The sequence below is a fragment of the Schistocerca cancellata genome, chromosome 5, assembly GCF_023864275.1.
Source record: "Schistocerca cancellata isolate TAMUIC-IGC-003103 chromosome 5, iqSchCanc2.1, whole genome shotgun sequence".
Classification (NCBI taxonomy): Eukaryota; Metazoa; Arthropoda; class Insecta; order Orthoptera; family Acrididae; genus Schistocerca; species Schistocerca cancellata.
The window spans coordinates 711680002-711705517 of NC_064630.1; positions in this window are offsets into that span (position 1 = coordinate 711680002).

The following is a 25516-nucleotide window of genomic DNA, read 5'->3' on the forward strand; positions in this document are numbered from 1 at the left end:
CAATTGGTTCTCTAAGTGAGACGTTGACTACTTCTGATCTGCTCTGTCTAGCAGACACGCTCGCCTAACCTTTTTGAATGATTTACAACCTTTGGTAACAATAGTTGCTATAATGACATCATGACTGCTAATCCCCCTTTTCCATACTGACAATCTCGATAAGGTGTGGCCTGTTTGTAGCTACAAGGTCTAAGACAGTTTCGTTGTTTATGGGCTGCTGAGCCACCTGCTCAAAACAATTTTCTGAAAATGTCTTCAAAAGCATTTCTTACGACTGTCTGTCTGTATCCCCCGCAATGAATCCATGTACATCGCAGTCCACACTTGGCAGGTTAAAGTCGCCTCCCACAGGTATTGCTTGATGGGTATTTACGCGCTACTGTCCATAGATTTTCTGTGAATGACTATAGAACTGTCAGAGAGGAATCGAGTTGTCGGTAAAAACATCCAACCTGGTTTCGCCTACACCCGTTAAATGCGACCTGATAACTTCACAGTTGTTCTCCACTTCGACCACAACACAGACAGTATTTTTTTCGACTGGAATGAACATTCCCCCTCCTAAGCTGTCTTTCCGATACGTCGTGAAGAAAAATTAATTAACTTTACCTTTGACTTTCACACAGATAACAAGTATTGCGTTTAAACTCTGTTTTGATTTTTTTACTAGATGCATAGATTTTAAAATTTTGACCCGTCTAATATAAAAGGCTGTGAAAAAAATTGCCTGTAGGTCAATATGTTTTCTTCGTAACTGCTGTAAGCAGTGGCGGATACTGCTGTAAGCAGTGGCGCAAGGGGCGCAGGCGCCCCCCCCCCCCCCCCCCCCCACCGGCCCAACCACTAGCGGGGCTGCCCGCATTACAACTCGCGCCTCCCCCGCTGGTCAGCCAGCACGCTATATTCGTTCGTTTCTTTCGTCAGTCAACTCGACTGAATCGAGTTATCGAGTAGCACGTGCGTCTGCGTCATTGTATTCCATACGTTTCTGTCTCGAACATACATGGCTAACACATACCCGCGAGAAAAGTCGCCGCCATTCTAGTGATCTCGTTACGTTATTGTCTGGCATTTGTTCGAGAAAAGTCCCAAATAGTCTACTGTGGCTAAGGTCGACAATGAAGGAGGTTCGACGTACTGGCTTAGCTCTATTGAGTATTCATCCTGACTTTGATTGTCCAGTTGACGATATAATTAACCAATCTGCCAGGAAGAATAGGCGCATAGAGATCGTCATTTAAGGCAGACAACAACAATTTTAACTTTTTTAAATCATAAGATGGCATTGTCTTGTATATGTATATAATCAGTATAAATAAGACTTCCTTAACCTTTGCAAGTGACTTGATTATTTTTTATTAAGGTAAAAGTAAAGTTAGCTCAATATTTGCACCCGGAGAACTGTCTACTACACGGGAGACCATTGTTACACGACAGTTTGTCCGACTCCGGTAGCTGAGTGGTCAGCACGACAGAATGTCAATCCTAAGGGCCCGGGTTCAATTCCCGGCTGGGTAGGAGATGTTCTCCGCTCAGGGACAGGGTGTTGTGTTGTCCTAATCATCATCACTTCATGCCCATCGACACGCAAGTCGAAGAAGTCGTGTCGCATCGAAAGACTTGCACTACATTTACATCTTTATTTAGCTCAAGACATGGTTAGCGCCCCCTCCTTGAGGTTTTTCTACACCCGACACTGCCGTAAAGAGAGAACGGGTTAGGTGCAGGATGAGTTGGAGGTCGGAGGTTTCCGTTTCTCCGGTACTCAGAGAACGCCAGGCAAAGTCGGAGAAAACTGCTACAACTCAAGAGGAAAACTCCGTGTCTCGTGGCAGGTAGAGTACTCACAGTCGCCGTAAGATATTTCTGGAAACACTTTCAAATGAGAAGGTTGAACAACAGTGGCAGTATGATATCTTCTTATTAACAAACTGGTCGCGTAGGGAACATCTTGAACACACAAGCCGACGGCGAAGTATTTCGCGTCGTTCGGACCATGATAGTAGCAGATTCGCCAAGTATTGTTAATTTTCGAAGAATTCACTATATACTGGATTGACAAATATACTAATCGTTTTATGAAGGTCCGGGGACCCAATATCTAATTTAAGTTTGTTGACAATATTTACCTTCTTTTTCACAAAATATTTTTTTTATTCTTGATAATTGCTGTTACAAGTTACAAATTACGTCTACAGGCAAACTACGAATCTGATCCCAAAAAACAATGTCTAATAGCCATTACTTATCTCCAAAATTACAAAAGGCATAGATGCTCCTTTTCACAGCAAAGAGAGTCGTCATCTCAGTTGCGGTAGTGCATCCTTACTGGTACTCACAGCCGGAATATTGCAATAGTATTAGTTAACCGTTCTGCTGCGTTGTCGATAATATGTGCTTATTTTCCTTGTTCACTAAATTAATATTAATGATAGTTTGTATTGTATACGCCTGTGAGGAACTTGAGTGCGAGAGTTTTCCTAGAGGGCAGCAATCAGAATACCATTAACTAAACTAGGGTGTAAAACTCCTTATGTGTGCTCCACCCGAATAGCAGGTTCCTTCGTGCAATGCACCTTAACCTATAGAGAGGAGTCGTACAGATCCCCACTTGGCAACGCAGGTTCATAATTCTGGAGCAAAGAGCGTCAGAGAGTCAACAAAGCCTTTGGTTGAGATCCTCCACTTGGCTCCAAACCAAAGGACCCCGATGAGCTCTGGGAATAATGACGCATGGGCTTTTCCCGGGTAGCTGTAGCATAGCTTAAGTCAGCGTATAGGCTGAAGTTCACCGAAAAGAAAAGGAAATAGGTATCGTGATAAAAAATTTGCTGAATCGGTCTGGTATCTGTGTTTTAATACGCTAATATCCATACAAAGTAAACAAATTTTCGCAAGGTTTCCGCAAGTAACTTGAGCATAGCTTGCGGCAACGGATAGGCTTCAGTTCATGAAAATTGGATCACGGCAGAAAAAATATATTGTGATTTAAATTTTATATAAAAACGTCGTATCTGGCTGTTTCTCTGTTTGAACGCACTAACCTCCGAAAATACTAGACGCACTTTCGTCAGATTTGCACAGGTAACTTGAACGTAGCCTGGGGCAACGTATGGGCCTTATCTCATCAAAATCATATCACGAAAAGAAAGATATAATAATTGAAAATTTTATCCGTACTAATATTGCAAACACTAAAATTATTTTATTTGTTACGTTTTCAGTACTAACGCGCGGGAATGATTTCGATGTCATTTGGTGAGGAGACAGCTGTTCCCGGGTAAGAACATAGGCTTCTTTAGAAAGTGTGAGGAACAAGGTACTTCATGATTTGTAGAATATTACGCGAAATATAGAAAATTACTTACTCTTTGGAAAAGCTATTTTCTCTTGAACTGTTGATGTAGTATATCATAGATTTGAAAATACTTGTATTGGTCTGTATATGCGACGTGATAGCACGCAGGAAATGAACGTGAAGCTTATACCATCTTCATCGTGTTTAATCCACACTTCTGCACTATTTGCTGCAAAATATGCACTTTGTAGAATGTACTGCTACTTCAATAGCATGATTCATAGACGCACACTCCTTCCCCATTCTCGTCAGTATGATCTGCTGGTGCACTCGTTGATGCATCGTGCTGTATGACAGCTTGGGAGAGGCCAGAGTCGGGTGCACATCACAAGCTATGCTTACTAAAACAGGCAGGCACTTGCTGGTAGCTGATGTTGTTACGCCGTAGCTGACTTACAGTCATCATAATAAAGCTGAACCCAAACACCACATATCACCTTACGCAAGGACATTACTAATCCAGACAAAAAATTCGGAAATATTCTCCACCTATTTTATACCATTTAAAAATTGGAAAATTTTCCGTGCATAAATGAACACTCCTTGTAAGTACTGAGTCTTCATTATATTTTCAGAATGTGGCGCCCAACAGCTCTTATATATTAACAAAAAGGTATTACCACCTTGAGCAGCTTTCAGCTCTTCAAGAGATTTAATTTAAATTCGTATTGTTGTTATAAATAAGTACCAGATCTGAAAGTGAGTGAATTTGGAAGTCGCTTTCACAAAAAATTGTCACTTTTGTGAGACATTTATACCGTAGCAGATGATCGTCATCAAACATACTTTACCAGCCATGCTGCAACTGCTTTCTCTTGCGACCGCGACCCACTGACCAAGGTTTTGCAACCCCCGGGTGGTAGCGACCCACAGGTTGAAAGACACTGGTGTAGAGATACGCATTTAGAAATGCGACAGCAGTTTCAGACTGCCAGTTTCTGATTCTCTCAGTCTAGCAAAAGCGACTCACATTCTTAATTCACTGCAAATTCTACGAACAACGGACAGTAAGTTATTCATCTTTGAAGTATCGTAATAAATGTGACCAACAACAAGTTTATAATCATCTCATCATCAGGCATGATGTATGACTTACAATCTGAAGTAATGAAGAATTTGAGAGGAATTGCATAGCGAAAAAGGGTGCGAATCCAATAAACGTTCTAAAATAATTTTCATGCTGCAAGTAAAACGTTTTCCGAAAAACCACAAAATTCAAAAAATTTCTCTCCTTTACATACAGCACATTCTTTTAGCAGAAAGGCAGATGATTCAACCATCAGCGCTCTGCCTTCCAAGAATCAAACTTTGATGTGGACAGGGGCCGCGCGGGATTAGCCGAGCCGTCTCAGGCGCTGCAGTCATGGACCGTGCGGCTGATCCCGGCGGAGGCTCGAGTCCTCCCTCGGGCGTGGGTGTGTGTGTGTTTGTCCTTAGGATAATTTAGGTTAAGTAGTGTGTAAGCTTAGGGACTGATGACATTAGCAGTTAAGTCCCATAAGATTTCACACACATTTTTGTGGACAGGGTTCTTAGCGTGGCACGGCTAAGAAGTATGTTATAAAGATTTCACTACAAAATATTGCAGCAACGGACTCAACTACGAGTCACAGTGTGTACTAAGCTTCACAATAGCATTACTGAAACACGAAATGCATTTACATCGTGCATGTTTTTTCCTATGTTTTCCTTTTATTTGTGACACCTCAAGCAGCCTTCGAGACATACTGAATCTTTCTCACAGGATACAAGCATTATTCGCCTACAGTATTCACATCGGTTGTAAACATATTACTTTCATCGCGATGTGTTCCCATCATTCCCACGAGATGTCACATCCAACGCCGATTCATTACGGAACTCATAACGTTCATGCCTCCAGACAACTTGCCGGTCGTGCGATGCTCAAATCTCGTAAATTGTATGAAAGTATTGATATTCAGTTACTTAACGTTGTTTACTAAAAATTTGTAGCATTCTACGCAGTGGTTGACAAACAAAATACGATATGTCACTCGAGTCGTATGGCTTTACGGGCGAAGTCGGGCTGGATCACCAGTAGTGCTGCAATAAGCAGACACAGACCATTTGGCAAGTACAGCATGAGTAATAACCCTGGGACAAAGAACAGGAGTGAGAGAGATGTCGAGAAGCTAAAACGTGAAGAATCACAGATTGAATTATAAGAGAATCATAGGGTTGCTCGTGGCATATTGGCGAAATTCACGGCGAAATACTTTTCGTAAATTCATTTCTTTCTTCTTTCATATTTCAGCAGGACGGAGCCTTCTTGCCTTTTTCGTACGGGTATAAATTTCATTTTCGTTTAAACACAACTATTATACCAATTTAAAAAAATAACGCAAAAGTGTCCTTTTTAAAAGTTTCTCTTATAACTGGATATGTGACATAGCGGTTGAAATGTTAAATACTTTTTGATTCTCAGAATGTGTAAGACAGTGTGGCCCACAGATTAAGTGTTGTTACATTCTGCGTACTGAATAGTAGGTAATAGAAGAATTCTTATGTTGAAATTCAATCTCATTTGTACTCCAGGTTTATCATTAACAATAGTCAACGAAAGTATTTCGCCTACCGAGTTGGAGCAACCCTCGTGTCACGATTTATCCAGTCTTTTCTGACGGTGGGTCAAAACGGATTTCATCACAGGCAGGGCACTATACTGTACATTCTTCGGTTGTATCTTTTAACTGATTTAAACAATTCTGTTCCATCACGTGTGTTTCTGTACCAACCAATATCTGCTTCATTAGTGGGCTTTGTTTAAAAAAAAGAACTCCTTATATTCTTAAGATTCCGTACATATGTGATGGAAACGAAACTACAGACACAAAAAAAAATTGCATCACTTCGGTTCCGAGAGTTCCGGAGTCTGTACAGAAAACTGGAATAGAGATCAACATAAACACCATTTTCGCCGTTTTTATTGCTCATGAAAACCACACATTGCATGTTGTACCAGCATTCAGCGAGACCTTCAGAGGTGGTGGTCCAGATTCCTGTACACGCCGTTACCTCTCATACCCCGTAGCATGTCCTCTTACATTGATGCATGCCTGTATCCGTCGTGGCATACTATCAACAAGTTCATCAAGGCACTGTTGGTCCAGATCGTACCACTCCTTAACGGGTATTTGGCGTAGATCCCTCAGAGAGTTTGGTTGGTCATGTCGTCCATAAACATCCCATGTATGTTCGGTAGGGTACATGTCTGGAGAACATTATCTCTCACTCTAGTCGAGCGATGTCGTTATCCTGAAGGAAGTCATTCACAATATGTGCACAATTGGGGCATGAATTGTCGCATACGAAGACGAATGCCTCGATATTATGCTGCTAATTTGGTTGCACTATCGGCATTCACGATCGTACAGCCGTTACGGCGCCTTCCATGACCACCAGCGGCGCATGTCGGCGCCACATAATGCCACCTCAAAACAACAGGGGTCGGCCTGGGTGGCCGAGCGGTTCGAGGCGCTACAGTCTGGAACTGCGCGACCGCTACGGTCGCAGGTACGAATCCTGCCTTGGGCATGAATGTGTGTGATGTCCGTAGGTTAGTTAGGTTTAAGTAGTTTTAAGTTCTAGGGGACTGATGACCTTAGAAGTTAAGACCCATAGTGCTCAGAGCCATTTGAACGAAAACAACAGGGAACTTCCACCTTGCTGCACTCTCTGTCTGGACAGCATGTCTGAGGCGTTCAGCCTGACAGGGTTACCTCAAAACATGTCACTGACGATTGTCTGGTTGAAGACATATGCGACACTCATCGGTGAAGAGAACGTGATGCCAATCCTGAGTGGTCCATTCGGCTCATGGTGGGCCAATCTGTACCGCGCTTCATGGAGTCGTGGTTGCAAAGATGGACCTCACCTTGGACATCGGCAGTGACGTTGTACATCATGTAGGCTATTGCACACTATATGAGTCATAACACGAAGTCCTGTGGCTACACAAAAAGCATTATTCAACATGGTGTGAGCGTATGGGTTGCTATTCCGTTATTCTGCGCAATGGATTTATCTGAGATGTACCCTTTACCCTATGGCTCCTGCGAGATGCAATTTCCACCCCCACACTACTACAGAAGTCAGACAGACGCTCCTAACGTTCTGAAGAGAAACGCCTGAAGAACTTTCAGCAATAAATATCTTCTGGAGTCGTCCGCTGTAAGGAAATGACACAAAAATTCACAAAATTTCTTACATAACTAGTGGGATACTTGGGTACTGGAGTAGTGCTAGTTAGTGTAAGAAAAATATGAAACTAACGAAAATTATTATTTATTTTGCTAAAATTCTGAGAAATCACAATGGCACTTTTAGTTATGAATTGAACAAGCTATATCCTGGTGCTTTTCGGAATGTGAAGTTACCTCTCAAGAATGGGATTCGCTAATAAAATTTCTATACAAAGTTTAAGATTGTTACTGACTTGGCAGAATGGCTGAGAGCCGTGCATACTCAACTTGAATAACATCCGTTAGAATGTTGCTAGGTACGGTTGAGGCTGTCGTGTGTGAAATGCAGTGAAGGGTACTGTTGTGGAGGAAATATGGGACTCGCAATAGCTGTAGCGCACAGTACCGTAAGCTGCGATGACTGCTGTCTGCGCCGCTCGCTGCTGACAAATAAGATAACTCTCTTTCTATCTGGATTGACCTTCGCCAATCAAGCTCTCCCTACGCCTTGATGAAGTCAATGACTCCTATTCGCCCCTAGTCTAACTTCTGGTGTGGTACACCAGTCAGATAATCAGTCCACTGAGATGCCACTCCAAATTCGCTCGCAGGCGTTTAACTATAACTCTGTCCGTTCACACCACACAATAAGTGTGTCGGCCAACACAGTGAACAATGCTTAATTGCAAGGACTCAATATAGAGTCGCACTTCGATTCAGTCTCGACAGAGGTGCTCTCCCAGTGAAGTACTGAGGAGAGACTTGTTCTTCGCTCTTTGAGTACACGTACGAGCGCGCACGCTCTCGTTACATGTTCTCGCTCCAAGAACAACAACGGAACGGCCCCTCTCCACGCCAGACGTGAAGGGGTATATCTTTCGGTCTCTTCCATTACTCCTTCAGCTCAAGGCATCAGGAATATCGTCTGCCAATCAGCATTGCTCTTCTAAAACGGGAGAATGACATTTAGTTTAAGGCGACTAATCCGGAAACCTGTAGTATCAGCGTTTGGCATTTGCTGTCTCCCTGTGAAAATCTGTGAAAATCTGTGAAACTGCGTGCTGTGTGTAAAGAATGCATAGGCTGGCCGCGCCCACACAATATAGCAGAATTTGCTTTTAAGCCGAACATGGGATCGTTCCCCCTTTTCACTCGGGCCAACACTGTCTACTCTACAGACGGTTACCAGGCGACATAGATAGGCTGAATCATCCTCTGAAGGGACCGGTCCCCTGGCATGCGGTTTGCGTCTCCTGAACTAAAAGCAAGCCTCTGCGACCGTCGTGTCTTGAATGTGTGTGTGTACGCCAGCCTCAAGTATTTCAACCACAGTGCACTTTCTTGTTATTTACATATCGTTTACATGAATTCATAAAACATTGACTTTATCTTATCGCGTTTGGGTTCGAATGAAGCGTCTCGATGTGCAGAATATAATTGTGAGGGCGGAAAATGTAAGCAATGAAGGTCCGGAGACCACGACGTCTTACAATGGCAACGTCGCTGTCAGGCATCCTCCGAGCCATTATCCGTAGGTAACAGTCATTCACTGCCGTTGTAGCCCTTGGGCGGCCTGAGCGAGGCATGTCATCGACAGTTCCTGTCTCTATGTATCTCCTGCATTTCAGAACAACTTCGTTTTGGTTCACTGTGAGACCTGTGCACACATCCCTTGTTGAGAGCCCTTCGTGGCACAAAGTAACAATGCGGACGCGATCGAATCGCGATATTGACTGTCTAGGCATGGTTGAACTACAGACAACACGAGCCATGTACCTCCTTCCTGGTGGAATGACTGGAATTGATCGACTGTCAGACCCCCTCCATCTAATAGGTTGTTTACATCTTTGGATGGGTTTAGTGACACCTCTGAACAGTCGAAGGGACTGTGTCTGTGATAGAATATCCACAGTCGATGGCTATCTTCAGGAGTTCTTGGAACCGGGGAGCTGCAAAACTTTTTAATGGATTATAGGAGCACTTTCTTGTCCCTCTATGTGTCAGTGTGTCTGTCTGTCCGACTATTAAAAGTCCTTTGTCGCAGGAACAGGTAGATGAATAAAGTTGAATTATGTGTAACATACTAAGGCGTATGGTCCCTTGGCGGTGTAATAAACGTTAGCCTGTAGATCAGTGCAGTCAAAAGATACGGACATTTAAGTGAAATACTCTGATACCCGAAAACTCACCTATCTAAACTTATAGGGTACTTTCCGTAGGTCTAAAGTAATTAAATTTGGAAGAATCAACATTTCACTCCACGAGGAAAGGAAGAATCCGAAAACTGCGAATTGTTATCATTTTCCTGTCAACTACGTTAAAAATAATTAATTTTTTTGAGATTAAGAATTGTAAGACACGAATAGTTACTGGTTGTGAAAACTCACATTGTTTGAAACTGACATGTATAGAAACAATAGACGAGTGTGCGGTTCTCCTTAAGAGATTACGTCGAATGCGTTGAATATTATAACAGGTCGAGCAATGCACACAACTATTATCAAAGCACTAAACTGGCAACAGCAGGTTCGCTCTGGTAGTATTTAGTTTCTCATCGTTTTGTGCGTTGGTTGGTTGTGGGATGTGACCAAACAGCGATGTCATCGGTCTCGTCGGATTAGGGAAGAGTGGAGAAAGAAGGTGGCCGTGCTTTTTCAAAGGAACCATCTCGGCACCTGCCTGAAGTGATGTAGGGATATCACGGAAAACATAATTTGGGTGGCTGGACGCTTGTTTGTACAGTCGTCCTCCCGAAAGCGAGTCCTGTGTGCTAACTACTGCGCCACCTCGTTCTGTGTTTCTTACATTACTGCTTTCTATATGGTTGTGATAGTGGGAAGTAAGAACATAAACTATGTGATTAGATGCCTCTTTTTCTCGTCGTCAACTTGGTCATCCCTATCTCTGTTGATATATGGATCCACGGAGTCGTAATTAACTGCCGAAACTACAGTTGATAGAATGTTGATATCCAGCAACGCATACGTCTATAGTCAGCTATGTAGTAGACTTGAGGATTGATAATTTTGTATTAGACATAGTAATTATAGGGCTTTGTCCGTTGCTCGTGGTCTTATTTTGCCAACATCTTCCTGTGACGGGATGCAACTTTGTTGCAGACTTGAAGACAGTCAGGTGCAAGCCACTAACATGCACTTGTCAAGATGCCTTTAGAAGCACTTAAAATAGTGGAAATCTAAAAATGGAGGGACTGTGAATAAACATAAATGTCAGCGACTAGCAGAGGTTATTTTTCTTGCCTGTAAACATTCCTGTGGGACGTACGGGAAAACGTGTGCGTTAGCTAGTTGTATTGATATGATATTTGATAAACCTTATCAGTGGCGACATTGGATGTAAAATTTTGCTTCAACGATCAATTATTAGGTCAGACTGTAGACTATCTCGGCGTAAGCTAATCACAAAGAGCTGTCGGGTTTCAGCCAAGTGGCACTGTTAAAATACGTGTCCACTATCGTCACACTCATCTGCTTCGTGATGGTATGACACTCTTCTAAATGTAGGGATATTTTAACACTGCTAGCCGGCTACAAACGTGGGGGCTTTCCACGAGTAAAATATTATCATCTTAGCTGGCCTGTGTGGCCGAGCGGCTCTAGGCGCTCCAGTCTGGAATCGGGCGAACGCTACGGTCGCACGTTCGAATCATGCCCCGGGCATGGAAGTTTGTGCTGTCCTTAGGTTAGATAGGTTTAAGTAGTTCTAAGTTACGGCAAAGACTGTCACATTGCTTACTTTGGGTTTTGAGCTTGTTTTTCGTGACATCAATTTAAATCACTTCACCTGTTTTGAAGAAGGAAGGAAGGAAGGAAGGCAAGAATATAACTTCTTACAACATAGGAATGGTCTGAGACGAAGAACCAGATACGATGACACACTGATAAGAGAATGAATTGTGGAAGAAATCGTCGGCTGCTAATTTAGAGTAACTCAGGAAATACAGTGATAGCAGATTTCAGTTCAACTCATCTAAATTGGATTCTATATCTCTTAATCATTGCGATGCTAAACACTCACGCTCTCCCCAGTGCCGCAGCTCATCACTCCGTTTCAGACGAGAAAGCTGGAATTTTTATTTCAGTTGTGGGGATGAGATATAGCTGACAGTGTTTACACTCGTTTCTACATTCGAAGAAATGGCGCGTTTTTGCTGTTTACGTCAGGAGAATAAAGTTGTTACAAGTTTGTTGTGAGGCTTGCAGTAGATATGAAAGGAGAAAAAAGTTTCCAGAGGAGCGCTCGTGTATTCCAACCAGCGGCTGAATTCGGTACTGAAGCGTAAGTTTACTAGCGACAAACATTCATCTGTAGCGGAAGTTTGTCAACAGTGAATAGTTGACACAGCGTCTCCTGTGTCGCATTGCAGTAGTAAAGCCGTTTCTGTGTAAAGGCAGATACATGGTTTGTCACAATATCTGGCGAACAGCGGCTGCAAAGCGGATTCTTAGACATTCGGTACACTACAGGTACTGTAGTACAATGAACACATTTAGAGGTCCGAGCGCACAGAATAGTTCTAAGATGTAATTGGTATGAAGGCTTTTTGAGTGGTAGAATCCAACCCGTTTTCTGTGTCGCGAGTGTCCATCAGAAGCAGTGGTTCACTCCACGGGAATGTGATAGGAATACTCCAGTTATTTATGTCTGTAAACAATGCGTCGCATAGAGTGGGCGGCAGTTAGTGGCGGGTGGGTGATCGGGCTGTAGTGTACGGTAATTGTCGTAGTGGAGAGACTGTGTGGTGATTCCGGAGTACTTGCACCGAATTTATATTTGTTACTATAAGGATGGCAGGAGAAATGTTACTGTAATGTTTGAATGCCTTAGTGATAGTTTACTGTTTCATTCCGTCACCGCTACATATCCGCCTGCCGTTGTAGCCATGCGGTTCTAGGCACTTCAGTCCGGAAACCGCGCTGCTGCTACGGTCGCAGGTTCGAATCCTGCCTCGGGCATGGATGCGTGTGCTGTCCTTAGGTTAGTTAGGTTTAAGTAGTTCTAAGTCTAGGGGACTGATGATCTCAGATGTTAAGTCCCATAGTGCTCACAACCATTTGAACCATTTTGGCTACATATCCAGATGTAGTCTTGGAAATTGACATGAAATTCATTGAGCTCATAAGGTGAGTGGTAGGCAAGTTGCTGCGCGATTACGGTTCTGGGAAAGTCTACCGCAGGTATGAAGTGTACTGCGTTTGGCGCTCTTCTCAGAACTATTCTTTAGGACACCTCGAGCCCTAGTGTTTGCGAACTGCACCAGGATGGATTAAAGGAATACCTCGAAACAATTCAGAGGCGTTCTAATAGTTCAATTATTTGTCGGTCTCAATAGTAGAGGTGAAATATTGGTTGTGCTTAGGAAGGAATACTTACAGGAAAGAGAAAGTTGTTTTTTGGAAAACGCTACTGACAAAATCTGAAAGCGGAAGACTGCTTATTCAGTCGGCTGCAAATGATGGTTCTCCAAATTTCTTCTTTGAAAACGGCCGTAAGAGCAAATTGAAAGCAACGGTGCTGTAGGGCTGATACAGAGGCATACAAGCGATTATTTTTCCATCGCTTCAGTTCCTAATGTAATAAAAAAGGGAAAGACTTAACTTCGCAAAAATTTACTTCACTGATGCAAAACACTTGACAGGACCAAAACTAACTCTCAGTGCCATACAAGTGTGTCAATTAAAACAATTCCAATCCACAGGTTCCTAAAGAGATTTCAGAGAGCTTTGACTGTCAAACACGTGCCGCTACTGTAAAACCGAACCCAAATATTCCCACAAGGTAAGGACGTTAATACCGCTCCCACGGTAATAGGATCTGGTTGTAAAGAACAAACACTAGTCCGTCTTGCCCTCTGGAACGAAGGAAGGGTGTTTTAGGTTATAACATTCCGTCGACGACGAGATCAACAGAAACATAGAAAATGAACGAATACAGGTAGGTGAATGGGACAGGTGACGTCATAAATATAAACAAAATGAGACAATGTCGCTATAGACTATACTGTTCAAGTCATACTCCGCAAAAATATTTCGGTACTAGCCCGAAGTGATTCACGCATATCAAACCTGTAGTAGGAACAAATGAAAAGTTGAAGCGTAATGTGATCACGACTCTGCCATGATACAAATTAGAGAAATGACCTTCCATTTTTAACCAACAGTATTGTGGAGCTGTAGACGGGCTCTTAATGAATGCAGACTGACAAAAGTTTAACTCACTAGTGCAACCCCAGACACATGGTGTCACATCTGGATCAGGTAACCCAGCTGTCAAAACATGGCAGTGGAATCGTTACTACTAGCGGAACGGGATGCTTCATAAGTGAATGGCAGTCGCGACCAACTGTAGCAGTGAAAAGTAGAACGTGTGTTAAATGCTACATGCGTTTACTTCTAGGTGTTAATCGCCTTAGTTTAGCAACTGAGTTGAAATCTACATAAGCTAAGCTGACGCGAGTTCAATTCATATTCGGGACACTTCAGCACAAATCTGACCTACTTTTACGATGTCCCCGGGCGTGTAGCGTATTTCACACGACCACCTCCAGAGCCGGTTAATGGTGTAACGTTCTGTCTCTTGTAAGTCGTCATGGAGCTGCAAACGTAGAGAAGTAGTTACACTCTTTATACGGCTTTTTAGGATGATCAGTGATCTCATCGTCGACGGAACATTCAGCCCATAATTTTTTACTTCTTTTCGAATCTGAATGCTCTATCTGGTAATTGGAAACAGCAGCCCATAGAAGAGGTAGTTGCAAAGTTTTATCTGTCACCTCAGAAGAAAGTTATTTAATTAAGTTTATACGTATTTTAAACAACGTGTCTGAAGTACTCGTTCACAATGAAATATCCTCGCTTAAGTAGTGTAACATCCCGTACAGGGACCGAAAGAAATGGGGCAACACATCTCCATTCTGAATAACATCCAGATTGTACCTGGCGAATTATCTATACGTGTTATTACGATCGATGCGCCCCAATTTTTACTAAGAAAGGTATGCTTTAATAGCATTAGCGCCCGTGTTGTGTAAGCCACACATGTACTACAGCTGCCATTATTTTAGGCCTTATCTTTGTTGCAGTTTCGGGTAAAGTGTTACACTTCCGTGAAATATTTACTTGACAGAACTATTATTAACTTATCCCACTGCACTACAACAATATGCTGGTATCATAAATAGTAGCAAAGAAAGGTGGAAAATACAAAAAATACACTTTTATTTGTCCTGTTTCAAATTTTCAAATTATACACGAAACTCATGCGTGTCGAACGAAACTAGGAAGGAATGTGCTTGAACTTTACACACGTGAAAACTGTTATAACTTTTAAATAAAACAGATTTCATTAATACTCCATAACGTTGTTCTTCATGTCTACGTATGAGCAGCTCTCTGCCGCTAGAGTGCTCTGAACTGTAGCGTGTAAAGTGGCGGTGTGTAACGGAACAATGTGGGTGCTTGAGAAACAACGTACTGTAATCGGGCTATGAATTCGCGGCATTCGTCCACACATGGAGCGTTCTCTCCTTCAACATAACAATGCCAGACCACACACGAATGCTGCGACGTCAGTGCCTCTGATTGGCTGTCAACGATCACTTTCCACACAGTCCCGTCTTGGCCCCATCCGATTTTCATCTCTTTCCAGAACTAAAAGCACACCTTCAAGGTCTTCACTTTTATAGTCTTGAAGAGGTCCAAGAAGAGACGAGGTTATCGCCCCGTCAACAAAGTCAAACGTACTATAGTGACTATATCAACGAACTGGCCTGTCTTTGTGAGAAATTTGTTCAACGTCAGGGTCACTATGTTCAAAAGCAGATATATAGACATGAAGAAAGTAGATGTGGATTGTTATTGACGTTTGTTGTGTTTAAAAAGGTCTAAGAGTTGCCGCAGAAGAAATTCTGAGGCTTTATTTCTGAGCACGCCCTCGTAATTTGGCGTTTTCTGTGTGGCTTCAACAACAGAGTCCTTTACGTCTGCAAGGATCGATGGAAAGGAATCCTTTCTCTGTAATACCTTCTGTCATCATTCATGCTGAGGCCTGCTCACACAGATTGCTTCGTTAGGTTAAACCAATTAAAAAATACGACATAATAATTGGCTTTGTGTCCGTCTGAAAACAAAGAAACGAGGAAAGTAAATCAAATTTCAGCATTGTCCTTGCGACTCTGTAGGAAGCTATGGCTCTACATAGTGGGCGGCGAAATTAAACTACAAATAAGCAAAGAATAACAGACTCACTTCGTTTATTGTTTAAAGCTTAGGAGAGAAGAAACAAGCAGAGGTAATACATCTACCCAGTGACTCTTGCGTCAAATACCTTGCGCACCAACGCACCAACGGTTTATTTCCTACAAATTAGAGTAGAAAAATTTCAGCGAGTGTCAATTCATGTTTAATGGCAGGGTGTAGGGATGAAAGAAGGGAAGCTGAAATAGTTTCGTTTTTGCTGCACTGAACTAACTCATATTATCGCCGCAGCTTATATTATACCCTTGTGATACGCATTGTCGCAATACGTATTAGAAAATATTAATCTTTCTACTTACTACTTCTTATTATTCCTGTGTTCAAGGGATCAAATTTCGAAATTATATGATCATATCAAGAAGATACAGAACATGAAAGGAGAACGATTATACTAATGGTCCAAAAGTAAGAGGGAAAATAACTTAAGCAACAGATATCAAATATACGAAACGGTGATCAGACTGAGCACACAACACACATTATCAACCTTTTTATTATCTTTGAACTGATTGTCCATAGTACTAAGCGCACTCCTGAAGTTTTAATTATAATATAAAAAAGAAAACTTGCGACCAGGAAATCTTTTTATGGCTTTAGTTTTTGAAATGGGCATAGACCAAGGTGGTTCACGAATGGTAGGACCACGCCCTCAAATAAACGTCATTCTCGCAATAAAAGAAAATAACTTGGCACTGCGCACAACATTGAATAACAATACAATCAATTTGCAGCAGAAGCCAAGTAAATTAGATTTTACAGTGCAAATGTGGGTGGGACTGAAACCCGGCACCAGTTCATAATACTCGACACATGGTACTACAGTATCTGGCCTAATATTGTAGTGGCTGGCCTTCTAAAATATGAAATAGAAATTCCTTAACGCGGAATAACCAGTTCACTAAGAGGGCACCTCTTTCAAGATCTCTTAATTTACACATTACCTTGCCTTCAGTCAGAAATATTTTAGAACACTCATTCAAGTTACTAATTAATAATTTAAACTCCAAGAATAAAACAAAGAAGTTGTACAGGTGCGAGGAGAGGAAGGTTATTGCGTCCCGCTACTGACGACAATAAACAGGTCGTCTAGCGGTCAGGATTTATCATGTAGGCTTCCGGGACTCACGTTAAGTTATAGGAGAAGAAACTAGGTCAAACAAAGAAAATATATGTCAGTGTACGGGATATAAGAGGCGCCCCTAGGGTAGGCAGTTACAAGATATATACCAGTCTGTAGAGTGTAATTCTGAATGTCTGGTAAAGAGGAGCACCAACTCAGTTTTACTAATTACGAACTTATATTCTTCTCAAAACACAAAAAAGGAGATAGCCACTGCCTTCATCATACATATCTAATTACGGTTAATCTCAGCAAAGGCTTTCTTCATTTTCCATTATCGTCACACGTTAATCCATCACTGCATCCAACACTGCAATCCAAGGTTAGGCCGGCGCAGTAGACGCGAAACCAAATATCGGCACTAGAAACGTCACTGATCACTTTCATAGTGATACTTCTTCACTTTCCCGGTATTAAACTATTACATAGGGGTCTAACCACGGCGATGGCGACACCCTTCTCCGTTAAAGACCTTATTTCAACAATGGCCTTCACACACACACTACACCCGCCAACCACACTGGCGCATCTCCACACTCGATCTCTCAACACGTCACAATCGATTGTTCGCCCTATCGATCTGTGCCAAGTGCAAAGTTATAGTAGGGGCCTATGGACCCCTTACAATGGGGAGCAGGACCAGAGGCTCTGCTTCCCAAGAAAGACGTCTGTTCTACTAGGCGTCTGAATCACACGTGAGCAACTGGGTTCTGTCTTGAAGAGCCGTCTAGCTTCCATAGAAGTGACCTGTCTCATACGCATACTATTGGCTCAACCTTCGCTAGCTATTTCGGCAGACGGTTGAAGGCTTCTCTTATCAGTAGGCTGAACTGTACTGCCTGGGTTCTGAAAGGCAGGCACTTGTATCTCCTAGGTGCAGCCGCAGTTACTCTGGGAGAAAACGTGTAAAGACATTGAAACGTCTCCTTAGAACATTAATACACGACTGTGCTTAAACTGACACAATATTTTTAGCGCAACGCAATCTGACTTTCAGAAATCCCTACAAAAGAATGGCCCTGACTAACATTAAGCTATACCTTTCACAAATCACTTACCTCACAAAAATCTTCATTACTCGAACTACTCCAATGCAGCGAGCGCCACTACTGCCAGCTAAATAAAAGATTCAAACTACGGAAGGCACTAACTACTGATAGGCATAGTTAGCAAATGAAAGATTTTGATAGAGAACAAACAATGTATTTACCTCAATAGTGTTCAAAAGTCATAATGTATATAGCAGTTCATGATGTCCAGTATTACAAATTTCAAAACTCCGCCATCTCTCTCCTCACATCCACCACTGCTGGCGGCTCACCTCCAACTGCACAACGCTACGCGCTGTTCACGTCCAGCTGCCCAACACTACAATGGCAGACAACAATGCAAACTAACCACAGACTGCACACAGCACAGCCAGTGATTTTCATACAGATGCTACGTGGCGGCGGCGTTACCAATATAAGAACCTAATCAGCCTACTTACAACTTGACTGGGGACTTCCAAAAACCTTTTTAAAAACTAGTTCCCTTAATATTTCCTTGAGTGGCTGCCACTTTTTACAAACTTAAAGCAACAGTGCCTGCATGTTACGACAGTAGCTGTTAATTCTTAACCAGGCAACCAGCAATAACAAGTGCTTGAATAACATAAATCTCAAAAGTCTAAACAAGGATGATTAAATTGCAGCACGGATAATTTGAACAGTGTCTGTATCAGAAGGTAATATTTTAAATAATTTACACCCATACATATCAAGTCGAAACACTACTAGTTGTAACTTAGGGGAATGGCTGATGGATAGTTAAACAGAGAGACCTTTCAAGTCTGGTACAACGATAGTACAGCTAGCATGAAACTTGCGATAACGGTGCAGAAGAGAGGAGCCTATTAAAATACAATTAAACAAAGAAAAGCGTCAAATAACAGAACATGCCAAAATCACATCACCAAAAGTAGGGGCCAAATGCACACAGTAAGCAATGTCACAGCAGCTCTGTCAACTTGTTCTCACCATATACCCCAGGACACAAACTGATAAATGGCCAGTTTGAAACATTAGACAGATGGTTCAAAAATGGCTCTGAGCACTATGCGACTTAACTTCTGAAGTCATCAGTCGCCTAGAACTTAGAAATAATTAAACCTAACTAACCTAAGGACATCATACACATCCATGCTCGAGGCAGGATTCGAACCTGCGAACGTAGCGGTCGCTCGGTTCCAGACTGTAGCGCCTAGAACCGCACGGCCACTCCGGCCGGCGATCAGACAGATCATCTAACTCCAACCTTCAATGAGAAGAATGTATAACTGGTGGAAACCATTTAACACGACCAATAGTCCACTGCTGTCAAGCCTGTCGTCAAATACCTCTACTGGCCATTAAAAGTGCTACACCACGAAGATGACGTGCTACAGACGCGAAACTTAACCGACACGAAGAAGATGCTGTGATATGCAAATGATTAGCTTTTCAGAGCATTCACACAAGGTTGCCACCGGTGGCGACACCTACAACGTGCTGACATGAGGAAGTTTCTAACCGATTTCTCATACACAGACAGCAGTTGACCGGCGTTGCGGGTGAAATGTTGTTGTGATGCCCCGTGTAAGGAGGAGAAATGAGTACCATCACGTTTCCGACTTTGATAAAGGTCGGATTGTAGCCTATCGCGATTGCGGTTTATCGTATCGCGACATTGCTGCTCGCGTTGGTCGAGATCCAATGACTGTCAGCAGGTTATGGAATCGGTGGGTTCAGGAGGGTAATACGGAACGCCCTGCTGGATCCCAACGACCTCGTATAGCTATCAGTCGAGATGGCAGGCATCTTATCCGCATGGCTGTAACGGATCGTGCAGCCACGTCTCAGTCCCTGAGTCAACAGATGGGGGCCTTTGCAAGACAACAACCATCTGCACGAACAGTTCGACGACGTTCGCAGCAGCATGGACTATCAGCTCGGAGACCATGGCTGCGGTAACCCTTGACGCTGCATCACAGACAGGAGCGCTTGCGATGGTGTACTCAACAACAAACCTGGGTGCACGTATGGCAAAACGTCATTTTTTGGATGAATCCAGGTTCTCTTTACAGCATCATGATGGTCGCATCCGTGTTTGGCGACATCGCGGTGAACGCACATTGGAAGCGTGTATTCGTCATCGCCATACCGCCGTATCACCCGGCGTGATGGTATGGGGTGCCATTGGTTACGTGTCTTGGTCACCTGTTGTTCGCATTGACGGCACTTTGAACAGTGGACGCTACATTTTAGATGTGTTACGACTCGTGCCTCTACCATTCATTCGATCCCTGCGAAACCCTACATTTCAGCAGGATAATGCACGACCGCATGTTGCAGGTCCTGTACGGGCCTTTCTGGATACAGAAAATGTTCGATTGCTGCCCTGGCCAGCACAGTCTCCAGATCTCTCACCAACTGAAAACGTCTGGTCAATGGTGGCCGAGCAACTGGCTCGTCACAATACGCCAGTCACTACTCTTGACGAACTGTGGTATCGTGTTGAAGCTGCATGGGCAGCTGTACCTGTACACGCCATCCAAGCTCTGTTTGACTCAATGCCCAGGCGTATGAAGGCTGTTATTATGACCAAAGGTTGTTGTTCTGGGTACTGATTTCCCATGATCTATGCACCCAAATTACGTGAAAATGTAATCACATGTCAGTTCTAGTATAATACATTTTTCCAATGAATATCGGTTTATCTTCTGCACTTTTTCTTGCTGTAGCAATTTTAATGGCCAGTAGTGTATATGTCGTGCAGCTGGATATCCCAAAACGTACACCACTATGTTTCTTAGCCATCCATATGATCGTGCATTTTAACTGTATAGTTCCACAAGCTGCGTTTCAGCCCTTGAAATGCAGAAAACGAATTACCACATGACACTCCTCTCTGTCAATGATTTTCGGATCTTCTGTTGGCTTGGTAGAGTATTGTGACGTTGGAATTTAAAGTTGTACCAGGAGATGATGTGGAAGAGATAGGGGATACAATATTAGAGTCAGAATTTAAACAGCTTTGGAAAATTTAAGCCGAGGGATATATAACATTCCAATGATCTTCTGAATTCATTATTCAATTTCTAGAATCTTTGAGACAGGTGACACAGGATCAAATTATCAGAGACACCATGCCATAAGATAGCATAGGCAGGTAAGCGCGACAACTATCGCAAAATCAGCTTAACACCTCCTGCATCCACGCTGCTGGCAGAAAAAGCATACAAAAAAATAATAAAAAAACTGACGATCTGTCATCACATGATGGTCAGTTTGGTGTTAGGAAAAGCAAGGACACAGAGACGCAGTTCCGACATTGCTCTTGATAGCAGAAGCAAGTCGGAAGAAAAATCAAGACTCCCTCATATGATTTGTGGACCAAGAAAAAGCGCTCGACAACGCAAAATGTTGCAAGATGTTCGAAACTCAGATAGACGTGGAGTAAGTTATAAGGGAAGTCGGGTAACGACGTACAAATCCAAGAGTGAACAACAAGATTAGAAGTGGTCAGATTACAAAGGGTGTGAGACAAGGATACAGTTTTTCTTCCCTACTGTTTACTTTAGACATCGAAGAAACAGTACGGAGGTAAAAGTGAGATTCAAGAGTTGGATTAAAATTTGGGATGAAAGGACGGTGAAAGAACAGTGAAAGTGAAGAGATTTAGAGGAGCAGTTAAGTGGAATGTATAATCTAACGAGAACAGAATAGCTACTGAGAGTAAACCAGAGAAAGACAAAAGCAATCAAAAACAGCAGAAATGAGAGCCGCGACAAATTTATCATCGGGGTTGGTCTCACGAATAGATGAAGCTAAGAATCTACAAAATAAAATACCGTATGAAGGACGGAACAAGGATATAAAAGCAGACTAGGAGAGGCACAGAGGACTTTTCTTCTCAGAGAAATATACTGGTATCAAACATATCCCTTAACATGGGAAAGAAGTTTCTGAAAATTTATGTTTGTAGCGCAGAATTGTATGGCAGTGAATCATGGATAGTGGAAAAACCGGAGCAGAAGAGAGCCGAAGCGTCTGAGATATTTTGCTGCAGGAGAGTGCTGAATATGAGGTGCACGCCGGCCGGTGTGGCAGAGTGGGTCTAGGCGCTACAGTCTGGAACCGCGCGACCGCTACGGTCGCAGATTCGAATCCTGCCTCGGGCATGGATGTGTGTGATGTCCTTAGGTTAGTTAGGTTTAAGTAGTTCTAAGTTCTAGGGGACTGATGACCTTAGAAGTTAAGTCCCATAGTGCTCACAGCTATTTGAACAATTTTTATGAGGTGCACTGACAAGATAAGGAAAATGAGGTTCTACGAAGAATCTGCGAAAGTACAGGCCAATAGGACATAAGTTAAGATATGAAACGCTAACATCGGTGGTACTAGAGGGAACTGTGGATAACAAAAAGTGTAGGTAATAATTCATGCCCTGCTACCTTGGATACTAGTCCTATCCTGATATGATGAGATTTTCTCGGGGGAACAATTTACGGCAGGCCGCGACTGATGATTCAAAAAGTAAAGGAAAAAAAAATTGATTCTAAGAAAATGCGTTTTTCTTGGTGTAATATTGTTATTTATTACACTATACGTGAGACGTTTTATCTCTTACAGATCTATTCAAACGGTTTTACGAAATATTTATAGATTTAATTACGTTTAGACATCGTAATTTGTTGCTGTTGTTGTTGTGGTCTTCAGTCCGAAGTCTGATTTTATGCAGAACTCCGTACTAGTGTACCTTCTGCGAGGCTCTTCATCACGGGAAAACTACTGCAATTTGCGTATTTCTAAATCAGCTTACTGTATTCGTCTCATCTCTTGGACTCTCTCTACGATATTTATCACATACACTTCCCTCCATTGCTTAATTGGTGACCCCTCAAGGTCTCAGAATGTGTCCCATCAGCCGATCCCTCCTTTTGATCAAGTTGTGCCACAAATTTATTGTGTTCCCAATTCTATTTATTATTTCCTCATTAGTAACGTGTTCGACTCATCTAATCTTCTGCATTTTTCTGATAGCACCATATTTTGAAAGCTATCCTCTTATTCTATAAACTATTTACCGCCCATGTTTCACTTCCATACATGGGTACACTCCAGACAAATACCTTCAGAAAAGGCTTCCTAACACTTAAATTTGTATTCGATGTTAATAGATTTCTCTTCTTCAAGTATTATTTCCTTGTCGTTGCTAGTCTACATTTTATATCCTCTCTACTTCGGCTATATTGGTCATACCGTAGAGCTGCACGTCCTCGGGAAAAATTGCAGCTGTAATTTCCCCTTGCTTTCACCCGTTCGCAATACCAACACAATGGGGCCGTTTTGGTGATGTTACAAGGCCCGGTCAGTCAATCATCCAGACTGCTGCCCCTGCAGCTACAGGAAAGTTTCCTGCACCTCTTCAGGAACCACAGGTTTGTTTGAGCATTCAACAGATACTCCTCCGTCGTTGTTGTACCTACGGAACGGCTATCTATGCGGTTGAGGCACGCAAGCCACAACACCGACTGCTAGGTCCATAGATCAAGGGGGAGAGGTACGTAAACTCGTATCCCCTCCTCCCCTTATGAATTTTGTTTATTCTCCCACGTGCATCCGGTTTAGGAACACATGCATGGAAACTCTGGTCTTCTGGTTTCATCACGCTTTCTTCTATGTACCCTGTGTGATTTAAAGACTTCTCTCTCTCTCTGTGAGTGTGTGTGTGTGTGTGTGTGTGTGTGTGCGTGCGTGTGTGTGTGTCTGTGTACGTACGTGGTAACGACGAGTAGCCCCAGCGGGGAAGGCTTACATAAAGTACGTTTGCCTTGCAGCTAGTCGCTGAACCGTCGTATTTATTTATTTACTTATTTACACGTCAAGTTTCTGAGGACCAAATTGAGAAATTGAGGAGCAAATCTCCAAGGTCATGGAACGTCTCAGCACATGGAATTATAACATAGAAGTAACAACAGATAAAAATAAAATGTTCCATATCATAGGAACAGCAAATCTAAATGCTTTTTCCTCCTTTTTGGACCATTTTCTCCGATCTTCCACTCATACGTAACCTAGCTTATGCCGCGCCCAACATTTATCTTGAGGACCAAGTTTAGATCCAAAGTACGATAGATAAACCTTTTCACAAAGTCTGTAATGTTTCTTTAGCGTTTATATAACCACAAAATCACCACAAATAAGGCAAAAACTGTCGGCAAAGTTTTTACGACCACGATTAGACTTTGTACTGAGCACATGCACGGGAAACGGAAAAGTGAGGTTAGGTTGACAGTAAACAGAACACTATGTGTTAACACAATAATAGAATCGACCTTTTCTGCCAGTAAATGCTTTTCAGCAGTGCTACCAACTTCATCTACATTCATTACACCTCGTTTTTAAATTATTTTAACTATATAAAATTTGTTAAATTCTTTTAAAAAGTCGCTTAATTTAATAAATTTAACTGTAAAATATGAAGAAATGGTGGGTGATACAGTTTTTTAAGTATTATATTTGGCTTTCCCATCCTAAAAAACATAAAAACGAGGTACTTAAGGCAAAAAAATTTTTACAGTGCGCGTAATTGAAAAAATTGGTAGTAGTTGCGTAAATATGCCATGATGAAGCATTAATTATCACACTATTAATAGGCTGAAAAGAAATAACATTCACAACATGGCAAAAAATATGTGATCTATCAAACTAAATGTTAATTACTATACACTGAAGGGCCAAAGAAATTGGTACACATGCCAAATATCGTGCAGGTCCTGCGTGGGCACGCAGAAGTACTGCAACACAAAGTGGCATGGACTCGACTAATGCCTCAAGTAGTACTGGATGAATTGATACCACGAATCCTGCAGGGCTGTCCATAAACGTGTAAGAGTGGGAGGGGGCGGAGGTCTCTTCTGAATAGCACGTTGGAAGGATCCCAGATATGCTCAATAACGATGACGTCTGGGGAGTTTGGTGGTCAGTGGAAGTATTTAAACTCAGAAGAGTGTTTCTGGAGCCACTCCGTAGCAGTCCTGGACGTCTGGGGTATTGCATTGCCCTGCTGGAATTGTCAAGGTCCGTCGGAATTTACAATAGACATGAATGAAAGCAGGTGATCAGACAGGATGCTTATGTACCTGTCACCTGTCACAGTCGCATCTAGACGTATCAGGGGTTCCACATGACTCCAGCAGCACACTCCCCGCACCATTACAGAGCCTACAACAGCTTGAACAGTTCTCCGCTGACATGCAGGGTCCATGGATTCATGAGGTAGTCTGTATACCCGTACACGTCCATTAGCTCGATACAGTTCGAAACGAGACTTGTCCGACCATGCAGATTGTTTCCAGTCATCAACAGTCCGATGTCGGTTCTGACGAGCCCAGGCGAGTCGTAAACCTTTGTGTCGTGGAGTCATCAATGGTACATGAATGGGCCTTTGGCTGCGAAAGCCCATATTGTTGAGGTTTCGTTGAACGGTTTATTTACACATCAAGTTCCGTAGGACCAAATTGAGAAGCAAATCTCCA